Here is a 25,106-nt window from a genome sequence, read left to right as displayed (position 1 = left end):
GAATTGCTGAGATTAGAAAGACCGGAAATGTAGGGAAGGCAGAGGACAGAAGAGTTCCCAGGAGTGGAGAGTTTGGGAGAGAAGAAATTACGTTTAGCACGTGAGAGGGCAGAGTCTATGAGATGGGAAGGGTAGCCAAGACGGAAAAACGAATTATGAAGAGTGGAAATTCTGCTGGAAGGAAATGAGGATCACAGATGTGGAGAGCACAGAGGAAGAGGGAGATAAGAGCACTTTTCTTGACGGGAAGCATGATAGGAAAAGTAGCGAATGTACATGCCACTGTGCATAGGTTTGCGGTAAACGGGAAAGGAAAATCCTATATCCGAGCGGTGGACATGGACATCAAGGAAAGGAAGCAAGGAATTAGATTCCCATTCAGCTTTAAACCTAATGGAAGGGGCAAGAGTGTTAAGAGCTTCAAGAAAAGGTTGGAAGAGATTGGAGTCATGAGGCCACAGAGCAAAGATGTTGTCCACATAGCAGAGCCAGAGTGAAGGGCGCACATCGATGGTAGGAAGAAGAACAGTCTCGAAGTATTCCATGTAAAGATTAGCAAGGACAGGAGAGAGAGGAGAGCCCATAGCAACACCGAAGGTTTGAGAATAATATTTCCCTTGGAAGGAAAAGGAATTAGAGTCTACACAGAGGCAGATAAGATCAAGAAAGACATCAATAGGTATAGGGAGATGAAGAAACCCTTCATGGGCCTTCTCTCTAAGAAAATCAAGGACATCATCAAGAGGGACATTGGTGAAGAGGGACTCAACGTCAAGACTAAGCATCTTACAGGTCGGGAGAGAGTGAACCCGCTCAACGAAGTCTTGGGAGTGACGGAGGTGGGCAGGAGAAAAAGTACCAAGAAAGGGAGTGAGGGTTTTGGCCAGCCAAGAAGCAAGACAATAAGAGACAGAACCTCTAGAGGATATGATAGGACGTAGGGGAACATCAGGTTTATGAGTTTTGGGAAGACCATAGAAATAGGGAAGAGAGGGACAGATGACACGAAACCGTTGAACAAGGTCAAAGTCAGGAGGACAGAGGTCGGAGAGAGTCCTGAGCTTCTTGTTGAAAGTTCTCTTGATGCGATCAAGAGGGTTGGAAATGAGAGGAGTGTAGGTATGCGAGTCAGAGAGCAAGACATCAGCTTTACGGAGGTAATCCTCGCAATGAAGGATAACTTCCGAATTACCTTTGTCAGAAGATAGTATGACAATGTTAGTGTTAGATTTAAGAGAAGAAAGGGCAAGTTGGTAATGGCACGGAAGGTGGTGGTTCTTAGAAAACAGACTATCAAGTTCAGGAAGGAGAGCGCCACGAAAAGTGGACAAATCAGGAAGATTAGGGGACCGAGATTGACAAAAAGAATCAAAAGAGCTAATCAGTTCAATACCAGCGCGAGGGGTAGGCAAAGTGGCAAAGGAAAGGCCAAAACCAAGGAGTTCAAGCTCATATTGAGAGAGTGAGACAGAAAACAAGTTAGTAACACAGTCAGTGAGGGAGAATTTAGACCAAGGGCTAGCCGAGATGAGATGTTGAAGTTTATTATGTAGTTTAGAAGAATGAATTTGTGTATTCAGGCGAGCAGTGTCAAAGGCAATGGTAGAGGGAAGGTTACAGAGATCTTGTGGTAGAGCCGCAAAGAGAGCACGTTGAGGTTGACGGAAAGTAAAGAAGGCATCTTCAACCTGTGACTTAGTAGAAAGAATGAGCTGTTGAAGTAGGAGACGGGCATGATCAGGAAAGGGAGTGCCCAGTGGGTTGGTTTTCAGGAAATGGGAGAAGGAAGGGGGCAGAACTTGTTCAGCAAGACAGTCACATAGGAAGTGAAGCTGATTCTTATGATGCTGGGTAGCAATAAGAGCAGCCTCATAAGATCAAAAGAGGGAAGAACATTAAAAAAGTGGGAAAGAATATGACGTTTAACTGCGGGGTCCATAAATAACAAAAAAAGGCACAATACCGTGACTGGAACGATACACAAATAACCCGTACATAAAAGAGAGGAGCTTACGATGACGTTTCGGTCCGACTTGGACCATTTACAAAGTCACACTAACGAGAAGTGGAGCAGGACGGTTATATATAGGCGGGAAGAGGTAGTGGTAATAGAGGTGGTGGTAGTAGTAGAAGTGGGAGTAGTAGTAGTGGCAGAGATGGAAGGAAGAAGCAGTGGGGAAGAAAGGAGGAGGAGCCAGTCAAATACAAAGAAAGGGGAGCACTGCAAGGGAGCTAGGTGCCCACAGAGGAAGAGCAAGAACACAGAGGTGGGGGGAGGGGAAAAAATATTGAAATGAGTAATGAAGGAAAAGAAACACAAGACAGAAGAAAGAAAGACCACCCAGAAAAGAAAAAGGAAGAGGGAGAAGAAGAAAAGGAGGAATCAGGTTAAGTCACGGGTGTTCTGAAGTTTGGAGCATTTTACAATGTAGCGGGAGAGGAAGGCATCTACAGAGACAAAGCCAGGACAGATTCATACAAGGAAAGTTGTGTATTAGGGAGGATTCAACAAGACGGCGACTGTTAAAGTTGGAAGTAGGGAAGACAGTTTTAGCAGAAGACCACTAACAATGCTCTGTTCTGTCACGTCAGAGATCACAGCCATCCTATAGACCTAGCTCCCTTGCAGTGCTCCCCTTTCTTTGTATTTGACTGGCTCCTCCTCCTTTCTTCCCCAATGCTTCTTCCTTCCATCTCTGCCACTACTACTACTCCCACTTCTTCTACTACTACTACTACTACTCCCACCACCTCTATTACCACTACTTCTTCCTGCCTATATATAACCGTCCTGCTCCACTTCTCGTTAGTGTGACTTTGTAAATGGTCCAAGCTCCTCTCTTTTATGTGCGGGTTATTTGTGTATCGTTCCAGTCACGGTATTGTGCCTTTTTTTGTTATTTATGGACCCCGCAGTTAACCCTTTGACTGTCGCGGCCGTATATATACGTTTGCGAGGTACCGTGTTTGACGTATATATACTCATAAATTCTAGCGGCTTCAAATCAGGCAGGAGAAAGCTAGTAGGCCCACATGTGAGAGAATGGGTCTGTGTGGTCAGTGTGCACCACATAAAAAAAATCCTGGAGCACGCAGTGCATAATGAGAAAAAAAAAACTCCGACCGTTTTTTTTAATTAAAATGCCGACTTTGTGGTCTATTTTCGTATAGTATTTGTGGTTGTATTCTCGTTTTCTTGGTCTCATTTGATAGAATGGAAACTATATTATAGAAATGGAGGTGATTTTGATTAATTTTACTATAAAAAGAACCTGAAAATGGAGCACAAAGTACAGGAAATGTTTGATTTTTGCCGATGTTCAAAAGTGAACAAATGATGTCATTGTCCAATAAATGTCCAACTAGCCATTCTAATACGCAGTCATGAATGGGTTGATGTAATTTTTACAATTATTACAGTATTGCAGTAGTCTGCATAACAGTAAATCTTCTATTTTTTGTTTGAATAAAATTTCAAAATAAAAAGCAAGAGTAATATCACAGGGACCTGGAGACATGACTGATGAACAAAGAAAATGTTATTTTAGAGCCAGGAATGTCTGCATTGTTCATTCTGGACCTTATTTTGAAATTGTCGTATTTTTTAATTTTCGTGAAATTGGCCAAATTGCAAATTTCTGACCATGTTATTGGGTAGTTGAAATCGGTAAATGGGCAGTTTCTTGTACTCAATCGATAGAAAAAATCGAGTTCTGAAGAAATAGTTATGAGTTTGGTTGACTGGAATAACGGAATTAGCCGAAAATAGGGCTCAAAGTGGGCGAAATTGCCGATTTTTAAATATCGCCGAAGTCGCTAACTTCGCGAGAGCGTAATTCCGTCAGTTTTCCACCAAATTTCGTTTTTTTGGTGTCTTTACAATCGGGAAAAGAATCTCTATCATTTCATAAGAAAAAATAATTTTTTTTTTTTTTCGAATATTTTGCGACACCAGAAGCAACTTCAGGATTTGGCCCTTCGACAGTCAAAGGGTTAAATGTCATATTCTTTCCAACTTTTTTAATGTTCTTCCGTCTTTTAAACCCCTCTTTCGATCTTACGAGGCTGCTCTTATTGCTACCCAGCGTCATAAGAACCAGCTTCGCTTCCTACGTGACTGTCTTGCTGAACAAGTTCTGCCCCCTTCCTTCTCCCATTTCCTGAAAACCAACCCACTGGGCACTCCCTTTCCTGATCATGCCCGTCTCCTACTTCAACAGCTCATTCTTTCTACTAAGTCACAGGTTGAAGATGCCTTCTTTACTTTCCGTCAACCTCAACGTGCTCTCTTTGTGGCTCTACCACAAGATCTCTGTAACCTTCCCTCTACCATTGCCTTTGACACTGCTCGCCTGAATACACAAATTCATTCTTCTAAACTACATAATAAACTTCAACATCTCATCTCGGCTAGCCCTTGGTCTAAATTCTCCCTCACTGACTGTGTTACTAACTTGTTTTCTGTCTCACTCTCTCAATATGAGCTTGAACTCCTTGGTTTTGGCCTTTCCTTTGCCACTTTGCCTACCCCTCGCGCTGGTATTGAACTGATTAGCTCTTTTGATTCTTTTTGTCAATCTCGGTCCCGTAATCTTCCTGACTTGTCCACTTTTCATGGCGCTCTCCTTCCTGCTCTTGATAGTCTGTTTTCTAAGAACCACCACCTTCCGTGCCATTACCAACTTGCCCTTTCTTCTCTTAAATCTAACACTAACATTGTCATACTATCTTCTGACCAAGGTAATTCGGAAGTTATCCTTGATCGTGAGGATTACCTCCGTAAAGCTGATGTCTTGCTCTCTGACTCACGTACCTACACTCCTCTCGTTTCCAACCCTCTTGATCGCATCAAGAGAACTTTCGACAAGAAGCTCAGTACTCTCTCCGACCTCTGTCCTCCTGACTTTGACCTTGTTCAACGGTTTCGTGTCATCTGTCCCTCTCTTCCCTATTTCTATGGTCTTCCCAAAACTCATAAACCTGATGTTCCTCTACATCCTATCATATCCTCTAGAGGTTCTGTCTCTTATTGTCTTGCTTCTTGGCTGGCCAAAACCCTCACTCCCTTTCTTGGTAGTTTTTCTCCTGCCCACCTCCGTCACTCCCAAGACTTCATTGATTGGGTTCGCTCTCTCCCGACCTGTAAGATGCTTAGTCTTGACGTTGAGTCCCTCTTCACCAATGTCCCTCTTGATGATGTCCTTGATTTTCTTAGAGAGAAGGCCCATGAAGGGTTTCTTCATCTCCCTATACCTATTGATGTCTTTCTTGATCTTATCTGCCTCTGCGTAGACTCTAATTCCGTTTCCTTCCAAGGGAAATATTATTCTCAAACCTTCGGTGTCGCTATGGGCTCTCCTCTCTCTCCTGTCCTTGCTAATTTTTACATGGAATACTTCGAGACTGTTCTTCTTCCTACCATCGATGTGCACCCTTCACTCTGGCTCCGCGATGTGGATGACGTCTTTGCTCTGTGGCCTCATGACTCCAGTCTCTTCCAACCTTTTCTTGAAGTTCTTAACACTCTTGCCCCTTCCATTAGGTTTAAAGCTGAATGGGAATCTATTTCCTTGCTTCCTTTCCTTAATATCCATGTCCACCGCTCAGATACAGGTTTTTCCTTTTCCGTTTACTGCAAACCTATGCACAGTGGCATGTATATTTGCTACTTTTCCTATCGTGCTTCCCCTGTCAAGAAAAGTGTTCTTATCTCTTTCTTCCTCCATGCTCTCCGCATCTGTGATCCTCAGTTCCTTCCAGCAGAAATTTCCACTCTTCATAATTCATTTTCCCGTCTTGGCTACCCTTCCCATTTCATAGACTCTGCCCTCTCACGTGCTAAATGTAATTTCTTCTCTCCCAGACTCTCTACTCCTGGGAACTCTTCTGTCCTCTGCCTTCCCTACATTTCCGGTCTTTCTAATCTCAACAATTCTCTCCATCCCTTAGACATCAAGCTTACTTTCCGCCAGACTAACACTTTTCGCACTAATCTCGTTCATACCTCTCCTCCCTCTACAGATGTTCCTGGTGTCTACCCTATTTCTTGCTCCTCCTGTCCTCTTCAATACTTTGGAGAAACTGGCCGATCTCTTTCTGACAGACTTAGGGAGCACAAAAATAGTGTTAGGCTTGCCGACACTAACAATGCTCTGTTCTGTCAGGTCAGAGATCACAGCCATCCTATAGACTGGTCTTCTGCTAAAACTGTCTTCCCTACTTCCAACTTTAACAGTCGCCGTCTTGTTGAATCCTCCCTAATACACAACTTTCCTTGTATGAATCTGTCCTGGCTTTGTCTTTGTAGATGCCTTCCTCTCCCGCTACATTGTAAAATGCTCCAAACTTCAGAACACCCGTGACTTAACCTGATTCCTCCTTTTCTTCTTCTCCCTCTTCCCTTTTCCTCTTTCCTTTTTCTTTTCTGGGTGGTCTTTCTTTCTTCTGTCTTGTGTTTCTTTTCCTTCATTACTCATTTCATTATTTTTTCCCCTCCCCCCACCTCTGTGTTCTTGCTCTTCCTCTGTGGGCACCTAGCTCCCTTGCAGTGCTCCCCTTTCTTTGTATTTGACTGGCTCCTCCTCCTTTCTTCCCCATTGGCTACCTCTTCCTGCCTACCGTCCTGCTCCACTTCCTTTGTAAATGGTTGACCGAAAGGTCGTCATAAGCTCCTCTCTTTTATGTGTGGGTTATTTGTGTTTCAGGTATGAAGTCCCTATCTGGGGTTACTTCCCTTCTTTGTTTTTAAAGACACTGACACTGGGAACAACTTGAGAGCCACTGGACCCCTGTTGCACAAAATATCTGTCCAGAGAGCTCTGTTTCTGGCGTTTCTTTAACCCCTTCAGGGTCCAAGGCCAAAATCTGAAGTGGTGCTCCAGTGTCCAAGAAATTTTGAAAAAAAAAAAAAAAAAAAAAAAAAAATTTTTATTACAGAATTAAAGAGTATATTTTTGTGAAGGTAATAAGAAAAAAAAAATTCTGATCAGTACTTACCGAGATACAGCGGTGGGAAGTTGACCCAAAATGACAGGGTGGCGGCAACATCAGTGACTTCCGCAAAATCCCATTTTTTTATTTTACGTTTTTTATACTTTTTTCTTTTCTTTTCTATTTTTTTCTTTTTCTAATAACATTTGTGGCCTGTGAGACCAGTATAATGTACATTGTATAAGTGTACATTCATTGTATTCAACACAATAACTGCACTAATTTGTTTATCATTATATTGCTTTCAAAACTTGTTTACAAGTTTATTGTAAACAAAATGATGAAAATATTAGTGTGGTTATTGTGATGAATACAACGGTACCATATAGTACCATATGGTACAATGGCACCATATGATACAATGGTACCATATGGTACAATGGCACATGATACAATGATACCATATGATACATTGGTACCATATGGTACATTGGCACCATTTGGTACAATGGTACCATATGATACAATGGTACCATATAGTGCAATGGTACCTTATGGTACCATATGGTGTAATGGTACCATATGATGCAATGGTACCATATCGTACATTGTACCATACAGTACAATGATACCATATGGTACTGTTGTATTCAACACAATAAACACACTAATATTTTCATTATTTTGTTTGCAATAGTTGTTTACAAGAAAAATATGCAGAAAATATTGTATATTAGTAATGTTCTATTATATATTTACAAGTGTACAGGAACTTGACGTGTTCCTTGAGGTGGATGACAAAACACTTTGTCTCGGAAACTGCGGAGTCAGTAGCTAGCTTGCGTCGCCACTCACTCAGTCTTGGTGCAGGGTACCATAAGGTACCATATGGTACAGGGTACCATATGGTACATTGTACTATATGGTATAGAGTACCATGCAGTACAGGATAACATATGATGCAGGGTACCATATGGTGAAGGGTACCATATGGTGCAGGGTACCATATGGCACAGGGTACCATATGGTACAGGGTACCATACAGTACAGGACACCATATGGTACAGATACAGGGATAACTATGGAAATAAGTCACCCTGACTTTTTTGGGTTATCCTAGGATTTTATATGTATGATAATCTATGTAATTGTATTTGTGTACACCTGAATAAACTTACTCAAGTGCATGTGGCATCATAAGTAAGTTTATTTAGTTATACACAAATAAAGTTACATAGAATATCATACTTAGCAGCATATGTTTGGAGAACCTAGGATAACCCAAAAAAGCCAGATAGACTTGTTTCCATTTGGGTCCCTGTACCCTGTACCATATGGTATAATGTACCATATGGTACAGTGTGCTATATGGTACATTGTACTATATAGTACGTTGAATGATGCTGAAATTATTTTCTTTTGGGGGGGGGGGCATCCTGCCTCGGTGGGAGACGGCCGACTTGTAAAAAAAAAAGATGATGATGATAATAATAATAATAATAATATCATCTTTATTTACTACAAGTATATGTACATGGTATACAGGCCTAGCTGATATCAATGATATACTACTATATAGAAAGCCCCTTGTTATCCTGAGCATTTCGGGCACATTAGGTCAGTGTCCCAGAATGCGACCCACACCAGTCGACTAACACCCAGGTACCTATTTTACCGATGGGGAACATAGACAACAGGTGGAAAGAAACACGCTCAGTGTTTCTACTCTATTATTATTATTACAGTGGACCCCCGACATTCGATATTAATCCTATCCTGAGAGCTCATTGAATGTCGAAAAGATCGAAAGTCGAATTAATTTTCCCCATAAGAAATAATGGAAATCAAATTAATCCATGCAAGACACCCAAAAGTATGAAAAAAAAAATTTTACCACATGAAATATTAAGTTTAATACAATAGAATAATTACAATAACAACAATATACAATAGATTAATAACAATAGAATAATTGACACTTAACTTCAATGAAGATATGGTGATGATTGATGGGATGGGAGGAGGGGAGAGTGTGGATGGTGTTAGTGTTTAGAAGGGGAATCCCCTTCCATTAGGACTTGAACTGGCAGCCTCACCATGCCTTACCACACTGTATATGCCACTACGATTCTTAAATCTTTCAAACCAACCTCTGCTGGCCTTAAATTCACTCATATCACCACTAGTTGCAGGCAATTTCTTTACCAAATCATCATGCAATCCGACACATGCACTCCTCTTTCATACTTTGCAATTATCTCTTTCTTCATTTCAATAGTCATTAGCACCTTTTTTCTCGAAGGGTTGGCACTAGAAGCTTTCTTGGGGCCCATGGTTACTTATTTGGAGAAACAAGCACCAAAAACAGTGATAAAATGGAATGTACCGAATGTATCCTTAGATGTGCGCACACTGGCTGGCTTGTAAACACTGGCACACACGGGGCAGTTCAGGCCACATGTGGACACGTCTTGTACGAATCACATCGAATGTCGGGTTTTCCATCGAATGTCGAGGTGAAATTTTTGCATTAAAATGCATCGAATGTCGGATTTATCGAATGTCGATGCCATCGAATGTCGGGGGTCCACTGTAGTATATACGTATTATTATTATTATTAATACATGCGTATTATAATTATTATGATTATTATTATTATTAATTTAGGGAACTGAAGCACATATTCAGTTCTTTAGAAACGTATATATACGTTTTTTCAACATCTGAAAGTATGTAAAAAAAAATAGATCTTTTTTGTTTTACATTTGAAAACGTGTAAAAAAAACTTTTATCTACATTTTTTTTTCATTATATTTGAAAATATGTAAAAAAAGTAGATATACTTTTGTAGCACTACGAATTTGAACGTCGATCTGTTTGGACCATTTAAGGGTTAAGAGCCTATCACCACGTACATAATAATCATCATAATAATTATTATAACAAAATAATAATATTTTTTTTTTTAACAAGTCAACCATCTCCCACCAAGGCAGGGTGACCCAAAAAGAAAGAAAATCCCCAAAAAGAAAATACTTTCATCATCATTCAACACTTTCACCTCACACACATAATCACTGTTTTTGCAGAGGTGCTCAGAATACAACAGTTTACAAGCATATATGTATATAGATACACAACATATCCCTCAAAACTACCAATATCCCAAACCCCTCCTTTAAAGTGCAGGCATTGCACTTCATATTTCCAGGACTCAAGTCCGGCTATGTACAAATAACCGGTTTCCCTGAATCCCTTTACTAAATATTACCCTGCTCACACTCCAATAGTTCGTCAGATACCAAATACCATTCGTCTCCATTCACTCCTATCTAACATGCTCACGCATGGTTGCTGGAAGTCCAAGCCCCTCGTCCACAAAACCTTCTTTACCCCCTCCCTCCAACCCTTTTGAGGACGACCCCTACCCCACCTTCCTTTCCCTACAGATTTATATGCTCTCCATGTCATTGTGTTTTGATCCGTTCTCTCTAAATGACCAAACCACCTCAACAATCCCTCTTCAGTCCTCTGACTAATACTTGTATTAACTCCACACATTCTCCTCATTTCCACACTCCGAATTTTCTTCATAATATTTACAACACACATTGCCCTTAGACGGGACATGTCCACTGTCTGCAACAGCCGCCTCTCTGCAGCATTTACAACCCAAGATTCACACCCATGTAAGAGTATTGGTACTACTATACTTTCATATGTACCCTTCTTTGCCTCCATAGATGATGTTTTTTGTCTCCACATATACCTCAGCGCAAAACTCGCATTTTTTCCTTCATCATTTCTATGATTAACTTCATTCTTCATAAATCCATCTGCTGACAGGTCAACTCCCAAATATCTGAAAACATTCTCTTCTTCCATACTCCTCCTCCCCAATTTGATATGTGGTGTGAATATAGTGCAGAGAATTCATAGTTTGGAAGTTAGGAGGAGGTGCGGGATTACCAAAACTGTTGTCCAGAGGGCTGAGGAAGGGTTGTTGAGGTGGTTCGGACATGTAGAGAGAATGGAGCGAAGCAGAATGACTTCAAGAGTGTATCAGTCTATAGTGGAAGGAAGGCGGGGTAGGGGTCGGCTTAGGAAAGGTTGGAGGGAGGGGGTAAAGGAGGTTTTGTGTGCGAGGGGCTTGGACTTCCAGCAGGCATGCGTGAGCGTGTTTGATAGGAGTGAATGGAGACAAATGGTTTTTAATACTTGACGTGCTGTTGGAGTGTGAGCAAAGTAACATTCATGAAGGGATTCACGGAAACCAGCAGCCGGACTTGAGTCCTGGAGATGGGAAGTACAATGCCTGCACTCTGAAGGAGGGGTGTTAATGTTGCAGTTTAAAAACTGTAGCGTAAAGCACCGTTCTGGCAAGACAGTGATGGAGTGAATGATGGTGAAAGTTTTTCTTTTTCGGGCCACCCTGCCTTGGTGGGAATTGGCCAGTGTGATAATAAATAATAATAATTAAATCATTTGATACCCTCATCACCTTACTCATTTCTATGTTCACTTTCAACTTTCTACCTTTGCACACACTCCGAAACTCTTCCACTAACCTTTGCAATTTTTCTTTAGAATCTCCCATAACCATAGTATCATCAGCAAAAGGTAACTGTGTCAATTCCCATTTTGTATTTGATTCCCATAATTTAACCTTTTCAGGGTTTCTGACGTAATAGTAACTTTAGGTTGTAATGAACTATACATAAAATATGTTTATATATTTGCAGAGGAAAAATGGAATGTATTAATTATTCAGACATTTCAAGAAAGTCTTCTCTTAAATCACATGAGAGATCTCAAGGGGAAAAATAATAATAGTGTTTCTTAAAATGTTAAAGAAAAAATGTTGATAACCGAGATCAGTTTGATATATTTTATCAATAAAGTGTGGGAAATCATGTATCCATATGTAAATATGGATTGGTAGGTTGGTAGACAGCAACCACCCAGGGAAGTACTACCGTCCTGCCAGATGACTGTGAAACAAAAACCTGTAACTGTTTTGCATGATGGTAGGATTGCTGGTTTTCTTTTTCTGTCTCATAAACACACTAGATAACAGGGATATCTTGCTACTCCTACTTACACTTTGGTCACACTTCACAGACACGCACATGCATATATATATATACATACATCTAGGTTTTTCTCCTTATTCTAAATAGCTCTTGTTCTTTTTTATTTCTTCTATTGTCCATGGGGAAGTGGAAAAGAATCTTTCCTCCGTAAGCCATGCGTGTCGTATGAGGCGACTAAAATGCCGGGAGCAATGGGCTAGTAACCCCTTCTCCTGTATACATTTACTAAAAAAGAGAAGAAGAAAAACTTTATAAAACTGGGTTGTTTAAATGTGCGTGGATGTAGTGCGGATGACAAGAAACAGATGATTGCTGATGTTATGAATGAAAAGAAGTTGGATGTCCTGGCTCTAAGCGAAACAAAGCTGAAGGGGGTAGGAGAGTTTCAGTGGGGGGAAATAAATGGGATTAAATCTGGAGTATCTGAGAGAGTTAGAGCAAAGGAAGGGGTAGCAGTAATGTTAAATGATCAGTTATGGAAGGAGAAAAGAGAATATGAATGTGTAAATTCGAGAATTATGTGGATTAAAGTAAAGGTTGGATGCGAGAAGTGGGTCATAATAAGCGTGTATGCACCTGGAGAAGAGAGGAATGCAGAGGAGAGAGAGAGATTTTGGGAGATGTTAAGTGAATGTATAGGAGCCTTTGAACCAAGTGAGAGAGTAATTGTGGTAGGGGACCTGAATGCTAAAGTAGGAGAAACTTTTAGAGAGGGTGTGGTAGGTAAGTTTGGGGTGCCAGGTGTAAATGATAATGGGAGCCCTTTGATTGAACTTTGTATAGAAAGGGGTTTAGTTATAGGTAATACATATTTTAAGAAAAAGAGGATAAATAAGTATACACGATATGATGTAGGGCGAAATGACAGTAGTTTGTTGGATTATGTATTAGTAGATAAAAGACTGTTGAGTAGACTTCAGGATGTACATGTTTATCGAGGGGCCACAGATATATCAGATCACTTTCTAGTTGTAGCTACACTGAGAGTAAAAGGTAGATGGGATACAAGGAGAATAGAAGCATCAGGGAAGAGAGAGGTGAAGGTTTATAAACTAAAAGAGGAGGCAGTTAGGGTAAGATATAAACAGCTATTGGAGGATAGATGGGCTAATGAGAGCATAGGCAATGGGGTCGAAGAGGAATGGGGTAGGTTTAAAAATGTAGTGTTAGAGTGTTCAGCAGAAGTTTGTGGTTACAGGAAAGTGGGTGCAGGAGGGAAGAGGAGCGATTGGTGGAATGATGATGTAAAGAGAGTAGTAAGGGAGAAAAAGTTAGCATATGAGAAGTTTTTACAAAGTAGAAGTGATGCAAGGAGGGAAGAGTATATGGAGAAAAAGAGAGAGGTTAAGAGAGTGGTGAAGCAATGTAAAAAGAGAGCAAATGAGAGAGTGGGTGAGCTGTTATCAACAAATTTTGTTGAAAATAAGAAAAAGTTTTGGAGTGAGATTAACAAGTTAAGGAAGCCTAGAGAACAAATGGATTTGTCAGTTAAAAATAGGAGAGGAGAGTTATTAAATGGAGAGTTAGAGGTATTGGGAAGATGGAGGGAATATTTTGAGGAATTGTTAAATGTTGATGAAGATAGGGAAGCTGTGATTTCGTGTATAGGGCAAGGAGGAATAACATCTTGTAGGAGTGAGGAAGAGCCAGTTGTGAGTGTGGGGGAAGTTCGTGAGGCAGTAGGTAAAATGAAAGGGGGTAAGGCAGCCGGGATTGATGGGATAAAGATAGAAATGTTAAAAGCAGGTGGGGATATAGTTTTGGAGTGGTTGGTGCAATTATTTAATAAATGTATGGAAGAGGGTAAGGTACCTAGGGATTGGCAGAGAGCATGCATAGTTCCTTTGTATAAAGGCAAAGGGGATAAAAGAGAGTGCAAAAATTATAGGGGGATAAGTCTGTTGAGTGTACCTGGTAAAGTGTATGGTAGAGTTATAATTGAAAGAATTAAGAGTAAGACGGAGAATAGGATAGCAGATGAACAAGGAGGCTTTAGGAAAGGTAGGGGGTGTGTGGACCAGGTGTTTACAGTGAAACATATAAGTGAACAGTATTTAGATAAGGCTAAAGAGGTCTTTGTGGCATTTATGGATTTGGAAAAGGCATATGACAGGGTGGATAGGGGGGCAATGTGGCAGATGTTGCAAGTGTATGGTGTAGGAGGTAGGTTACTGAAAGCAGTGAAGAGTTTTTACGAGGATAGTGAGGCTCAAGTTAGAGTATGTAGAAAAGAGGGAAATTTTTTCCCAGTAAAAGTAGGCCTTAGACAAGGATGTGTGATGTCACCGTGGTTGTTTAATATATTTATAGATGGGGTTGTAAGAGAAGTAAATGCGAGGGTCTTGGCAAGAGGCGTGGAGTTAAAAGATAAAGAATCACACACAGGGTGGGAGTTGTCACAGCTGCTCTTTGCTGATGACACTGTGCTCTTGGGAGATTCTGAAGAGAAGCTGCAGAGATTGGTGGATGAATTTGGTAGGGTGTGCAAAAGAAGAAAATTAAAGGTGAATACAGGAAAGAGTAAGGTTATGAGGATAACAAAAAGATTAGGTGATGAAAGATTGAATATCAGATTGGAGGGAGAGAGTATGGAGGAGGTGAACGTATTCAGATATTTGGGAGTGGACGTGTCAGCGGATGGGTCTATGAAAGATGAGGTGAATCATAGAATTGATGAGGGAAAAAGAGTGAGTGGTGCACTTAGGAGTCTGTGGAGACAGAGAACTTTGTCCTTGGAGGCAAAGAGGGGAATGTATGAGAGTATAGTTTTACCAACGCTCTTATATGGGTGTGAAGCATGGGTGATGAATGTTGCAGCGAGGAGAAGGCTGGAGGCAGTGGAGATGTCATGTCTGAGGGCAATGTGTGGTGTGAATATAATGCAGAGAATTCGTAGTTTGGAAGTTAGGAGGAGGTGCGGGATTACCAAAACTGTTGTCCAGAGGGCTGAGGAAGGGTTGTTGAGGTGGTTCGGACATGTAGAGAGAATGGAGCGAAACAGAATAACTTCAAGAGTGTATCAGTCTGTAGTGGAAGGAAGGCGGGGTAGGGGTAGGCCTAGGAAGGGTTGGAGGGAGGGGGTAAAGGAGGTTTTGTGTGCGAGGGGCTTGGACTTCCAGCAGGCATGCGTGAGCGTGTTTGATAGGAGTGAATGGAGACAAATGGTTTTTAATACTTGACGTGCTGTTGGAGTGTGAGCAAAGTAACATTTATGAAGGGATTCAGGGAAACCGGCAGGCCGGACTTGAGTCCTGGAGATGGGAAGTACAGTGCCTGCACTCTGAAGGAGGGGTGTTAATGTTGCAGTTTAAAAACTGTAGTGTAAAGCACCCTTCTGGCAAGACAGTGATGGAGTGAATGATGGTGAAAGTTTTTCTTTTTCGGGCCACCCTGCCTTGGTGGGAATCGGCCAGTGTGATAATAAAAAAATATAATAGTACAGCTTACGCAACAGGGTTATTGATGTAGTAGTACGCCTAAATTCTAGGGCCTTCAAATCTAGTGAGATAAATCTAGTAGGCTTACGTATGAAAGAATGGGTCTATGTGGTCAATGTGCACAGTACAAAAAAAATCCTGCAGCACATAGTGCGTAATGAGAAAAAAAAACTTGGACCGTGTTCTTGGTTTAAAACAGCTGCTTTGCACTGTATTTTCGTATGGTATTTATGGTTGTATTCTAGTTTTCTTGGTCTCATTTTATAGAATGGAAGAAATATTACAGAAATTAAAATGATTTTGATTGGTTTCACAATGAAGAGTACCTTGAAATTGAGCTCAAAGTAGCAGAAATGTTCGATTTTTGCCAAAGTTCAAAAGTAAACAAATCATGCCATGCGTCCAATACACATCAACCGGTGAGTCTAATATTCTTTCACAAGTGCGCTGATATTATTTATACCATTTCTACATTAATGCAGTAGTCTGCATAACAGTAAATCTTCTATTTTTTGTGAGAATAAAAATTCAAAGTGGAAAGGAAAAGTAATGTTAGAGGGGCCTGCAGACGTGACTTATGAACAGAGGATGAGTTATTTTAGTGCCAAGAATGTCTGTCTTGCTTATTCTGGACCCTATTTGAAAATTGGCATCTTTCGAAATTTGTGCGAAATTGGCAAAATTGCTAATTTCTGACCACTTTATTGGATAGGTGAAATCAGTAAATTGGTGGTTTCTTGTATTCAATCAATAGAAAAAATGGAGTTTTAGCGAAATAGGTATGATTTTTGTTGACTTGCATACTGGAATTGGCCGAAAATAGAGCTCAAAGTCAGTGAAATCACCGTTGCGTAAACATCGTCGAGACCGCTAACTTCGTGAGAGCATAATTCCGTATGTTTTCCATCAAATTTCATACTTTTGGTGTCATTATGATCGGGAAAAGATTCTCTGTCTTTTCTTAAGAAAAAAAAAATTTTCCCCAAGTTTAGGAGGGGGCCTTTCAACCCTGAAAGGGTTAATCCCACCACTCTCCTGAACACCCTAGCATTTACTTCTTTTACAACCCCATCTATAAATATATTAAACAACCATGGTGACATTACACATCCCTGTCTAAGACCTACTTTTACCGAGAAGTAGTCTCCCTCTCTTCTACACACCCTAACCTGAGCCTCACTATCCTCATAAAAACTCTTTACAGCATTTAGTAACTTACCACCTATTCCATATACTTGCAACATCTGCTACATTGCTCCCCTATCCACTCTGTCATATGCCTCTTCTATATCCATAAATGCAATAAAAACTTCCCTACCTTTATCTAAATACTGTTCACATATATGCTTCAATGTAAACACTTGATCTACACATCCCCTACCCACTCTAAAACCTCCTTGCTCATCCTCAATCTTACATTCTGTCTTACATCTAATTCTTTCAATAATAACCATACCTTGCACTTTTCCTGGTCTTTCTTTCAATGCACCAGCCGTATCCCACCAAGGCAAGGTGGCCCAAAAGGAAAAACGAAAGTTTCTCCTTTTTCATTTAGTAATATATACAGGAGAAAGGGTTACTAGCCCCTTGCTCCTGGCATTTTAGTCGCCTCTTACAACACACATGGCTTACGGAGGAAGAATTCTGTTCCACTTCCCCATGGAGGACTTTTCCTGGTATACTCATTAAACTTATTCCTCTGTAATTTTTACAACCTCTTTTGTCCCCCTTCCCTTTATATAAAGGGACTATACATGCTCTCCGCCAATCCCTAGGTACCTTCCCCTCTTTCATACATTTATTAAACAAAAATACCAACCACTCCAACACTGTATCCCCCCCTGCTTTTAACATTTCTGTCATGATCCCGTCAGTTCCAGCTGCTTTACCCCCTTTCATTCTACGTAATGCCTCACGCACCTTCCCCACACTCACATCCTGCTCTTCTTCACTCCAGAAAGATGGTGTACCTCCCTGGCCAGTGCAAGGAATTACTGCCTCCCTTTCTTTGTCAACATTTATAAGTTCCTCAAAATATTCTTGCCATCTACCCAATACCTCCATCTCCCCATCTTCTAATTCCCCTACTCTGTTTTAACTGACAAATCCATTCATTCCCTAGGCCTTCTTAACTTGTTTAACTCCAAAAAATTTTCTTCTTTCTTTCAACACACTGGCCGTATCTCACCGAGGCAGGGTGGCCCAAAAGGAAAAACGAAAGTTTCTCCTTTTACATTTAGTAATATATACAGGAGAAGGGGTTACTAGCCCCTTGCTTCCAGCATTTTAGTAGCCTCTTACAACATACATGCATGGCTTACGGAGGAAGAATTCTGTTCCACTTCCCCACGGAGGTAAGAGGAAATAAACAAGAACAAGAACTAGAAAGAAAATAGAACAAAACCCAGAGGGTGTGTATATATATGCTTGTACATGTATGTGTAGTGTGACCTAATTGTAAGTAGAAGTAGCAAGACGTACCTAAAATCGTGCATGTGTATGAGACAGAAAAAAAGACACCAGCAATCCTACCATTGTGTAAAACAATTACAGGCTTCCATTTTACACTCACTTGGCAGGACGGTAGTACCTGTCTGGGCGGTTGCTGTCTACCAACCTACTACCTAGAAATTTTTTTTCTTATTTTCATTAAAATTTCTTGACAGTGCCTCTCCCACTCTATCATCTGCTCTCCTTTTGCACTCTCTCACCACTCTCTTCACCTTTCTTTTACACTTCTGCTTTGTAAAAACCTTTCATATGCTACCTTTTTCTCTTTTATCACACCCTTTAATTCATCATTCCACTAATCACTCCTCTTTCCTCCTACACCCATCCTCCTATAACCACTAACTTCTGCCCCACTTTCTAATACTGCATTTTTAAAACTATTCGAACCCTCTTCATCCTCATCCCCCCCCCCACTATTCATACTTGCACCAGCTCACCTTTCTGCCATTAGTTGGCTATAACTCACCCGAACTTCCTCCTCCCTTAGTTTATACACTTTTACCTTCCTCTTAATTGTTGTTGCCATTTTCGTCTTGTCCCATCTACCTCTTACAATATACAGTGGACCCTCGGCTAACGATATTAATCCGTTCCTGAAAGCTCATCGTTAGATGAAATTATTGTTAGCTGAAATAATTTTCCCCCTTAGATATAATGGAAATCAAATTAATGCATTCCTGATACCCCAAAGTATGAAAAAAAAAATTTTTTACCACATGAAATATTAATTTTAATATACACACAAACTGACACTTACCTTTATTGAAGATCTGGTGATGATTGATGGGATGGGAGGAGGGGAGAGTGTGGAAGTTGTTAATGTTTAGAAGGGGAATCCACTTACATTAGGACTAGAGGTATCAAATCCTTTTCTGGGGTTACTTCCCTTCTTTTAATGCCACTAGGACCAGCTTGAGAGTCACTGGACCTCTGTCGCACAACATATCTGTCCATAGAGGCCTGTACCGTACCTCCTGTTCCTTTATGACTTTCCTAAAGTGGTTCACAACATTGTCATTGTAATAGTCACCAGCACGGCTTGCAATAGCTGCATGAGGGTGATTTTCATCAAAAAAGGTTTGCACTTCAAGCCACTTTGAACACATTTCCTTAATCTTTGAAAAGGTAGGCAACTTCTTCAATTTCTCTATCCCCTCCTCCGAAGCAGTTTCCTCAGGTCTGGCCTCTTGCTGTTGAAGATGATCTTGCAGCTCATCAGTGGTTAGTTCTTCATTGTCCTCCTCCACCAACTCTTCCACATCCTCCTCACTAACCTCCAACCCCAAGGACTTCACCAATGCCACAATTGATTCCAAAACTGGCATACACTTCTCAGGGTTGGCCTCAAATCCTTCAAAATCCCTTTTGTCTACACATTCTGGCCACAGTTTCTTCCAAGCAGAGTTCAAGGTCCTCCTAGTCACTCCCTCCCAAGCCTTACCTTTAAGGTTTACACAATTGAGGATATTAAAGCGATCTCTCCAAAACTCTCTTAGAGTCAATCGAGTTTCTGTTGTCACTACAAAGCACTTTTGAAACATAACTTTTGTGTAGAGTTTTTTGAAGTTTGAAATGACCTGCTGGTCCATGGACTGCAGGAGAGGAGTGGTATTAGGAGGCAAAAACTTGACCTTAATGAAGCTCATGTCCCCAGAATGTCGCTCTGCCAAGTCTGAAGGATGACCAGGAGCATTGTCTAATACCAGGAGGCACTAAAGGTCCAATTTATTTTTCAGGAGGTAATTTTTCACAGTGGGGTCAAATGCATGGTATAACCAGTCATAGAAAAGGTCTTTAGTGACCCATGCCTTACTGTTTGCCCTCCACATCACACACAAATTAACCTTGAGGACATTGTTTCTTCTGAACACACTGGGAGTTTCAGAGTGATACACCAATGAAGGCTTCACTTTGCAATCACCACTAGCATTAGCACACATCAAGAGAGTAAGCCTGTCTTTCATAGGCTTATGTCTTGGGAGTGCCTTTTCCTCCTGAGTAATGTTGGTCCTGTTTGGCATTTTTCTTCCAAAACAGGCCTGTTTTGTCGCAATTAAACACTTGTTCAGGTTTCAGTTCTTCACTGTCTATGTAATCCTTGAATTCCTTCACATATTTTTCAGCCGCTTTTTGGTCCGAACCGGCAGCCTCACCATGCCTTATCAAACTATGTACGCCACTACGATTCTTAAATCTCTCAAACCAACCTTTGCTGGCCTTAAATTCACTCGCATCGCCACTAGTTGCAGGCATTTTTCTAATTACAGTGGACCCCCGCATACCGATTTTAATCTGTGCAAGAGGGTCATTGGTATGCGAAATAATCGGTATGCGAATGAATTTTCCCCATAAGAAATAATGGAAATCAAATTAATCCGTGCAAGACACCCAAAAGTATGAAAAAAAAAAATTTTTTACCACATGAAATGTTAATTTTAATACACACAAACTGAAAAAGGCATGCACACTTACATGACACTTACTTTTATTGAAGATCTGGTGATGATTGATGGGATGGGAGGAGGGGAGAGAGAGTGTTAGTGTTTAGAAGGGGAATCCCCTTCCATTAAGACTTGAGGTGTCGAGTCCTTTTCTGGGGTTACTTCCCTTCTTCTTTTAATGCCACTAGGACCAGCTTCAGAGTCACTGGACTTCTTTCGCACAACATATCTGTCCATAGTGGTCTGTACCTCTCGTTCCTTTATGACTTCCCTAAAGTGTTTCACAACATTGTCAGTGTACAGGTTGCCAACACAGCTTGCAATAGCTGTGTGAGGGTGATTTTCATCAAAAAAGGTTTGCACTTCAAGCCACTTTGCACACATTTCCTTAATCTTTGTAGTAGGCAACTTCTTCAATTTCTCTCTCCCCTCCTCTGAACCAGTTTCCTCAGGTCTGGCCTCTTGCTGTTGAAGTTGATCTATCAGCTCATCAGTGGTTAGTTCTTCATTGTCCTCCTCCACCAACTCTTCCACATCCTCCCCACTAACCTCCAACCCCAAGGACTTTCCCAATGCCACAATGGATTTCTCAACTGGCATAATCCTCTCAGGGTTAGCCTCAAACCCTTCAAAATCCCTTTTGTCTACACATTCTGGCCACAGTTTCTTCCAAGCAGAGTTCAAGGTCTTCTTAGTCACTCCCTCCCAAGCCTTACCTATAAGGTTTACACAATTGAGGATATTAAAGTGCTCTCTCCAAAACTCTCTTAGAGTCAGTTGAGTTTCTGAGGTCACTACAAAGCACCTTTCAAACAGAGCTTTTGTGTACAGTTTTTTGAAGTTTGCAATAACCTGCTGGTCCATGGGCTGCAGGAGAGGAGTGGTATTAGGAGGCAAAAACTTGATGTTAATGAATTTCATGTCCCCATAAAGTCGCTCTGCCACGTCTGTAGGATGACCAGGGGCATTGTCTAACACCAGGAGGCACTTAAGTTCTAATTTCTTTTCAGTTAGGTAATCTTTCACATTGGGGGCAAATGCATGGTGTAACCAGTCATAGAAAAAGTCCCTAGTGACCCATGCCTTACTGTTTGCCCTCCACAGCACACACAAATTCTCCTTGAGGACATTCTTTTGCCTGAATGCTCTGGGAGTTTCAGAGTGATACACTAGTAAAGGCTTAACTTTGCAATCACCAGTAGCATTGGAACACATCAACAAAGTAAGCCTGTCTTTCATAGGCTTATGTCCTGGGAGTGCCTTTTCCTCCTAAGTAATGTAGGTCCTGCTTGGCATTTTCTTCCAAAACAGGCCTGTTTCATCACAATTAAACACTTGTTCAGGTTTCAGTCCTTCAGTCTCTATGTACTCCTTGAATTCATGCACATATTTTTCAGCCGCTTTGTGGTCCGAACTGGCAGCCTCACCATGCCTTATCACACTATGTATGCCACTACGCTTCTTAAATCTCTCAAACCAACCTTTGCTGGCCTTAAATTCACTCACATCAGCACTAGTTGCAGGCATTTTTTTAATTAAATCCTCATGCAACTTCCTAGCCTTTTCGCTTATGATCGCTTGAGAGACGCTATCTCCTGCTAGCTGTTTTTCATTTATCCACACCAATAAGAGTCTCTCAACATCTTCCATCACTTGCGATCTTTGTTTCGAAAACACAGTTAAACCTTTGGCAAGAACAGCTTCCTTGATTGCCTTTCTGGTGCCCACAATAGTAGCGATGGTTGATTGGGGTTTCTTGTACAACCTGACCAGGTCGGCGATACGCACTCCACTTTCATACTTATCAATGACCTCTTTCTTCATCTCTATTGGAATTCTCACCCTTATTGCTGTAGGGTTGGCACTAGAAGCTTTCTTGGGGCCCATGGTCACTTATTTTCCAGAAAAAGCACCGAAAACACTGTAATAATACGAAATATTCCGATTGTATGCTTGGATGTTACCGTGGAGGCTGGCTGGTAAACAATGCCACCGGCAGCACATGTGAGGCTGGCTGAGGGTGCACATTGGACACGTCTCGGACGAAAATCGGTGAGCGGGTTTTTAAGCTGTATGCGAGGCAAAATTTTTGCGATTAAAGCTAGCGGTATGCGGATTAATCGTTATGTGATGCCAACTGTATGCGGGGGTCCACTGTAAATCGTCATGCAACTTCTTAGCCTTTTCTCATATGATCGCTTGACAGATGCTATCTCCAGCTTTCTGTTTTTCGTTTATTCTCACCAATAACAATCTCTCAACATCTTCGAGTACTTGCGATCTCTTATTTGAAAACAAAGTTGCACCTTTTGCAACAACAGCTTCCTTGATTGTCGTTTTCTTGGCCACGATAGTAGCGATGGTTGATTGGCGTTTGGTACACAACCTGGCCAGCTCCAAGATACGCACTCCACTTTTGTACTTAGCAATTATCTCTTTCTTCATATCCATAGTAATTCTCACCCTTTTTCCTGCAGGGTTGGCACTAGAAGCTTTCTTAGGGCCCATGGTGACTTATTTTGCAGGTACAATCACTAAAAACGCTGTGATAATATGAAATGTTCCGATTGTATGCGTGGATGCGACCTAACTCGCTGGCTTGTAAATACTGGCACCCACGGGACAACTGAGGCGTGCTCAGGCCACACGTGGACGCGTCTCGAACGAATCGCGTTGGGTGAGTTTTTAACATTAGCTGAGGCAAAATTTTTGCATTAAAATGTATTGTTAGCCGGATTTAACGTTAGCTGATGCCATCGTTAGCTGAGGGTCCACTGTAATATAATAGTATTAATAATAATAATAGTAATAATAATAATAATAACAGTAATGAGAAGCTTCAGAAGGCTGCCAGTAGTTGGCACCACCATCAGCAAAACATTGGTAACAACTACTAGTACACTTTTCACCTGTCTAGACTTAAGTAGTCTATTAGTATTAGGTAAAGTCTGCCCGAAATGCCTTGGCATTATTGTGGCTTTCTTTGCTCCAATCATATTATGGTATGTAAACACACATTGTAATCTTTGCAAAGAAATCAATATTTTATTTATTTATTTAAAGGAACCTCTCTTGAGGGGAAACTCACATCCTGAAATTTCGTTCGTATCCAGAAGCAAAAAATCGACTGAACGACGGTTCGTATCCTGAAAAATTTGCATGATGGGGCATTCGTAAGCCAAGGTTCCACTGTACCTGGTAAAATGTATGGCATAGTTGTTAATGAAAGAATTAAGAGTAAGACAGAGAGTAGATTAGCAGATGAAAAGGGAGGCAAGGTAGGGGGTGTGTAGACCAAGTGTTTACAGTAAAACATATAGGTGAACAGTATTTAGATAAGGGTAAAGAGGTTTTTGTGGCATTTACGGATTTGGAAAAGGCATATGACAGGGTGGATAAGGGGCAATGTGGCAGATGTTGCAAATGTATGGAATAGGAGGTAGGTTACTGAAAGCAGTTAAAAGTTTTTACAAGGATAGTGAAACTCAGGTTAGAGTATGTAGGAGAGAGGGAGATTATTTCCCATTAAAAGTAGGCCTTGGACAAGGGTGTTTGATGTCTCTATGGTTGCTTCAATATATTTATAGATGGAGTTGCAAGAGAAGTGAATACTTGGGTGTTGACAAATTGTGTGGAGTTAAAAGATAGAGAATCTAACACAAAGTGGGAGTTGTCACAGTTGCTCTTTGCTGATGACACTGTGATTTTGGTTGATTCTGAAGAGAAGTTGCAGAGGTTGATGGATGAGTTTGGTAGGGTATGTAAAAGAAGAAAATTAAAAGTGAATGTAGGAAAGAGTCAGGTGATGAGGATAACAAATTGGATATCAGATTGGAGGGAGAGAGTTTGGAGGAGGTGAATGCATTCGGATATTTAGGAGTGGACGTGTTAGCAGATGGGCCTATGAAAGATGAGGCGAATCATTGAATTGATAAGGGGAAAAAGGTGACTGGTGCACTTATGAGTCTGTGGAGACAAAGAACTTCATCCATGGAAGCAAAGAGGGGAATGTATGAGAGTATATTTATACCAACGCTCTTATATGGGTGTGAAGCATGGGTGGTGAATGTTGCAACAAGGAGAAGGCTGGGGACAGTGGAGATGTCTTGTCTGAAGGCAATGTGTGTTGTGAATATAATGCAGAGAATTCGTAGTTTTGAAATTAGGAGGAGGTGCAGGATTACTAGAACTACTATCCAAAGGGCTGAGGAGGGGTTGTTGAGGTGGTTCGGACATGTAAAAAGGTTGAAACAAAATAGAATGACGTCGAGAGTGTATAAATCTGTAGTGAAGGGAAAGCAGGGTAGGGGTTGGCCTTGGAGAGGTTGAAGGGAGGGAGTAAAGGGGGTTTTGTGTGTGTGTGCAAGTGGCTTGGACTTCCAGCAAACGTGTGACTGTGTTAGGTAGGAGCGAATGGAGACGAATGGTTTTTAGGACTTGATGCTTGATGTGCTGTTGGAGTGTGTGCAAGGTAACATTTATGAAGGGATTCAGGGAAACCGGCAGGCTGGACTTGAGTCCTGGAGATGGGAAGTTTACTGCACTCTGAAGGAGGGATGTTAATGTTGCAGTTTTATAACTGTAGTGTAAGCTCCCCTCTGGCAAAACAGTGATGGAGTGAATGATGAAAGTTTTTATTTATCAGGCCACTCTGGCTTGGTGGGAGACGGCCGATGTGTTAATCAAAACAAAA

The 25,106-nt window shown here is 41.1% G+C and overlaps 1 protein-coding gene across 2 annotated transcripts in view; it reads left to right on the top strand.

Moving 5' to 3' along the window:
• dom (domino helicase) overlaps positions 1–25,106 on the top strand; it is a 479,765-nt gene that overhangs the window by 16,330 nt on the left and 438,329 nt on the right. The gene's annotated exons all lie outside the window — the stretch shown is intronic.

Source organism: Cherax quadricarinatus, chromosome 23 (assembly GCF_038502225.1).
Source record: "Cherax quadricarinatus isolate ZL_2023a chromosome 23, ASM3850222v1, whole genome shotgun sequence".
Classification (NCBI taxonomy): domain Eukaryota; kingdom Metazoa; phylum Arthropoda; class Malacostraca; order Decapoda; family Parastacidae; genus Cherax; species Cherax quadricarinatus.
Note: the sequence above shows the minus strand (reverse complement) of the source record. Positions and strands in the feature narration are given on the sequence as shown.